This window comes from Aquarana catesbeiana, linkage group LG01 (assembly GCF_042186555.1).
Source record: "Aquarana catesbeiana isolate 2022-GZ linkage group LG01, ASM4218655v1, whole genome shotgun sequence".
Classification (NCBI taxonomy): domain Eukaryota; kingdom Metazoa; phylum Chordata; class Amphibia; order Anura; family Ranidae; genus Aquarana; species Aquarana catesbeiana.
In genome coordinates this window covers 30903246-30908569 of record NC_133324.1, presented here as the reverse complement: position 1 = coordinate 30908569, position 5324 = coordinate 30903246, and the positions used below count along the sequence as shown (strand labels likewise).

Below are 5324 nucleotides of genomic sequence, written 5' to 3'. Positions count from 1 at the left end.
CATTGAGGGATAATAGTTTTAGGGACATGTCCGATGTTTTGGAATTCAGCGGTGACCTAGTAAGGGTATTAGAGGGTATAGGAGCGAAAGGGTTGCCCCTAAGGGGGAAGTCAGATAGGGAGCCGGTAGGGGAGTTGGAAGGAGGTGGGGTGTGGGTTCAGAAAAGTATCCGGGGGGAGGGGGAATGGGTTTCTATGTGTATACTGTGGGGAAGGGAGTGTAACCAGGTGTGGATGTGTGTTTACATATCCACTTAAGATATCAGGTGGGAATCCGGTTATAGTCAATGGTCACTACTAGTGACCATTTTGTGGGGTGTGGTAGGTGTCGATCGACTAAGGAGACAAGATATGCGCCTCCACAAGGTCAACAGAAATTGGACGAGATGCTTACTATGCATACAGTCTAGAGTCTGTGAGGGAGGAGAGGAGAGTAGTCTCCCCTTTTCTCTGGACTCCTGTATCAACAAGTGAAGGATGGTTGGACATGGGAGGGATGATGTTGAATAGTGTGGGGAGTGTAGGTGCTCAATGTAGTGTTTAGTATATATGAGGGGTTCAACAAGGGGTAGTTTGTGTAATCATAGGCGCAGTTTGTCAGGAGCTACATATTTTTTAACTTGCAAATCAACAGCGCAACTACTACCTTGGTGTAACATAATAGGTTTAAGCAAAACTTGAAAGATTGTAGCCTTGGGGTATAGGTTTGCATGACAGCTAATTGATAAACTGAATCTTAACCATGTTATTCATATGAACAAGGAAAAAATGAACTATTTTGCAAGAGAAAATTAGATGGGTTTGTCTCTATAATTGTACGTTCCGAGGGGGGCACGCAACTTGTGGTCCCATAATTTAGAATGATCATGTCAGATAAATGTATTTATTTGTTTTTTTTAATTTTTTTTTTAAAGTTATGCCAATTTAATGGAGGGAGTAAAAACACAGGGGCTCAATGTAGCTGTTAAATGAGTGAAGATCACACCGTCACATCACACCCTGCCCATTAAAACCCACAAAGCATTTGCCAAACACAGCTTAAAATAAAAGTAAAACAAAGTTCTGCATCGTTATAAAACTTGATAAAAAATAGTATTTCAAACTGTTCAGTCACCAGAAGTACACAATTATCAAAATTCACACAGTTCACTTGGCATCAGCAGATGCCTCTGCTTTCTGTGCCTGGTCAGACTTTGCTTCTCCGTTCCCTGCAACATTGGTGGCATCTTTTCCGGAGTCTCCCTTTCCTTTCTTGCCTTTGGGAGCTTTGTCAGCTATCTTTGGAGGAGCTGCCTTCTTGGCTTTTGGCTCTTGTTTAGGTGAGGCTTGTTTAGAAGATAGCCGGGCAGATCTCCTTTGTGGCTCATCCTTTGATTTGGACTTTTCAACCTTTGAGTCTCCGTCAGCCTTTTGGTTGGGCATTATGATTTCGGACAGCAACGAGTGGGAGCAAGAACTTCAAAGACTTCTGGCCGTTATTTCGAGAGAATGAAAGCATATAAATTTATTACATATGTGTATTATGTACGGGTCTAAATGTAGGGCAGGAGGTATAAGGAGAGCCGTGTAAGTCAGGTTAGGTGGAAAACTGGTGTATGATTAAGATGGGGTGGGACCCTTACCTGTGCGTGGCCCCCTCGAAACCCACATCATCCAGACAACATTGGAACACAGATACACTGTAATGCCCCGTACACACGGTCGGATTTTCCGATGGAAAATGTCCGATCGGAGCGTGTTGTCGGAAATTCCGACCGTGTGTGGGCTCCATCGGACATTTTCCATCGGATTTTCCGACACACAAAGTTGGAGAGCAGGAGATAAAATTTTCCAACAACAAAATCCGTTGTCGGAAATTCCGATCGTGTGTACACAAATCCGACGGACAAAGTGCCACGCATGCTCAGAATAAATAAAGAGATGAAAGCTATTGGCCACTGCCCCGTTTATAGTCCCGACGTACATGTTTTACGTCACCGCGTTTAAAACGATCGGATTTTCCGACAACTTTGTGTGACCGTGTGTATGCAAGTTTGAGCCAACATCCGTCGGAAAAAATCCTAGAATTTTGTTGTCGGAATGTCCGAACAAAGTCCGACCGTGTGTACGGGGCATAAGTGCAAGCAATTCCAAAAAAAAAAAGTAATTTATAAAATGACATTCTGTAATATAAGGATATCATTGTAGCGACCTCAGCATACAGAAAAGTGAATGGATGGGGAAGAGTGAGACATGAGGAGAAAGGAGGAGATTGGGAGGTGAGGGAAGAAGAGACTCAGAATGGGAGGTGAGAAAAAGAGAAGGAGGGAGTAGAGGGAATACAAAGGACTCCAGCAAACAAAGTCACCAAACAGTTAGTGAATTCTTCCAACCATTTCAGTCTTCTGTATAGAACTGCAGTAAGATTGGAAGACCGGGCATCCTCTAATCTACATGTCCGAGTACCAAGAGAGTGTTTGTATCTATAGCAGTGAGGAAGGGTCATCAGCGTTGATATCTCGGGAGTCCGATGAGTAGAGATGAGCTTCGAGTTCGAGTCACACTCATGTTCGGTTCGAACATCAGCTGTTCGCCCGTTCGCCGCATAGCGAACAATTTGGGGTGTTCGTGGCAAATTTGAAAGCCACAGAACACCCTTTAAAAGTCTATGGGAGAAATCAAAAGTGCTAATTTATTATGTGCATGGTATTGTCATAAAAAGTGTTTGGGGACCTGGGTCCTGCCCCAGGGGACATGGATCAATGCAAAAAAAAGTTTTAAAACTAACGTTTTTTCGGGAGCAGTGATTTTAATAATGCTTAAAGTGAAACAATAAAAGTGTAACATTCCTATTAATTTCGTACCTGGGGGGGTGTCTATAGTATGCCTGTAAAGGGGCGCATGTTTCCCGTGTTTAGAACAGTCTGACAGAAAAATTACATTTCAAAGGAAAAAAGTCATTTAAAACTACTCGTGGCTATTAATGAATTGCCGGTCCCACAATACACATAAAAGTTCATTGATAAAAACGGCATGGGATTTCCCCACAGGGGAAACTAAAATTTAAAAAAAAATGGTGTGGGAGTCTCCCTAAATTCCATACCAGGCCCTTCGGGTCTGGTATGGATATTAAGGGGAACCCGGCTCCAAAATTTAAAAAAAATGGCGTGGGGGTCCCCCTCAAAAACCATACCAAACCCTTCAGGTCTGGTATGGATTTTAAGGGGAATCCCGCGCCCAAATTTAAAAAAAATGGCGTGGGGTCCCCCAAAAATCCATACCAGACCCTTATCCGAGCACGCAACCTGGCAGGCTGCAGGAAAAGAGGGGGGACGAGAGAGCACCCCTCCGAAGCGTACCAGGCCACATGCCCTCAACATTGGGAGGGTGCTTTGAGGTCCCCCCCAAAGCACCTTGTCCCCATGTTGATGGGGACAAGGGCCTCGAACCCACAACCCTTGCCCGGTGGTTTTGGGGGTCTGCGGGTGGGGGGCTTATCGGAATCTGGAAGCCCCCTTTAACAAGGGGGCCCCCAGATCCCGGCCCCCCATGTGAAATGGTAAGGGGGTACTTTAACCCTACCATTTCCCCAAAAAAGTGTCAAAAATGTTAAAAATGACAAGAGATAGTTTTTGACAATTCCTTTATTTAAAGTCTTCTTCTTTCCATCTTCTTTCTTCTATCTTCTATCTTCTATCTTCCTTCGGTTTCTTCCTCCATCTTCTTCTTCCTCTGGTTCTTCCTCCGATCCTCTGCTTCTTTCTCCAGTGTGCTGGAGCAAGACAAAGATGGCGCTGAACTAAGGACACACCACCCAGGAAGATGAAACATTATATTCAGACAGGGAAGCCAAAGGGAGTACAATTACAGCCATCTAGAGGCCAAAGTTGATACCAACTTGATGAAGAGTGAGTGCAACAGCCGGGATTACAGAGAAACCGCCGCATCATGGATATACCAATAACTAAAAAATGTTTACTTAAAAACCTATAAAAAATATGTAAAATATATATAAGTACCTACATTCCACAAAATGAATTAAAATGAGAAAATACACGATTAAAAATAACATCCGCCGTAACATCGTGATTGCCTTTACACTTGCTATTGGATCTGTTTGTAAGTGCATCTTTTATTCATTAAACTTTTATTGGTTGGAACGATTACACTATGGGAGCCTTTCTTGTTCTAATTCCCGGAGCCATACAGTTTTAGCCGCAGACCCAGATGCCGGTATAGGTTGTTGGGATACCTCTAATCTCCCATATGCCTGGTCAGACCGTTGTGGTCTTCCGAGTCGGTAAGGAGCCTCATATTCACTTGGGTGCATTCACCTCTTGGGAGATTGGATTTTTTTATCACGGATTCTGGATCAGCTTTTTTATGCTTATGAACTTTTTATTTATTTATTTTTTTAAATTGCACCATATGTGATGGGACTCTTTGTATGATTATTTTCTGCCTATATGACACTCTCACTTGATTATTATTTTTATGCACAATTCTTTAGTGATCATAATAACCTTATGGTATGTTTTTTATGTTATTAGGTTTATGATAATATGTTATTCGCAATTTTTCAAAGCTTTTTGGTATTTGTCTACACTTTCACTTATTGGTTATCCTTAGCGCTGCATTGTTTTTACTACTAATATCTGGAGTTTGTGTCTGACTTTTTGATGCTGGCTGCTTTGGTAATTTAGGGTAAAACTTCCGATTTTTGTTTATCTTTATATCAACTTGTTTCAGGCTGTAAGGGTTAATCCTTCATAGCTACCAATTATTTACTAGGTTTGTAGCGCAGCGTTATCCTTTGGGTTTTTTTATACATTTTTGAATCTTTGATACTGATACATTGCTGCTGAGACCTAGGATATGGATATCTTTGATTTTAGATCCCAATATAACATAAATACGGAAGATGTTTTTGATGGGAATACAGAGCAGGCTGATGAGATAGGCGGTATGTTCCTTAGATTGAAAAACCTTCTGGTTTCAGAATTGCATACTAATTGGGATATAGCGTATCTCGAGCAATATGTTGCACAAAAAATGGTACCACGAAGCCTTAGGTGGGAAGTGAGTCCACAAAAAGGTGAAACCGACCTGGAGGGGTGGTTCACCTATTTTAATGATAAAGGTATCTCATTTCTCCAATTCTTATTGGATAAAAAGCGTGATAAATTGAAATTTCTTAACAATGAAATTGGGTTAGTCAGGGAGAAATTGTCTTCAATTAGGGACCACGAGGTATATAAACAGAAATCAGACCAATTAAAACTGTTTCTTGAGAAAGAGGACAGTGAACAGAAGAGTAAAAAGAAAAAAAAAGTATAATCGTGATTT

General features: G+C 41.7%; 1 pseudogene; it reads right to left on the bottom strand.

Annotated features, from left to right (window-relative positions):
* Positions 1-889: 889 nt before the first annotated feature.
* LOC141124182 (non-histone chromosomal protein HMG-17 pseudogene) lies at positions 890-1491 on the bottom strand (annotated as a pseudogene).
* Positions 1492-5324: the final 3833 nt, after the last annotated feature.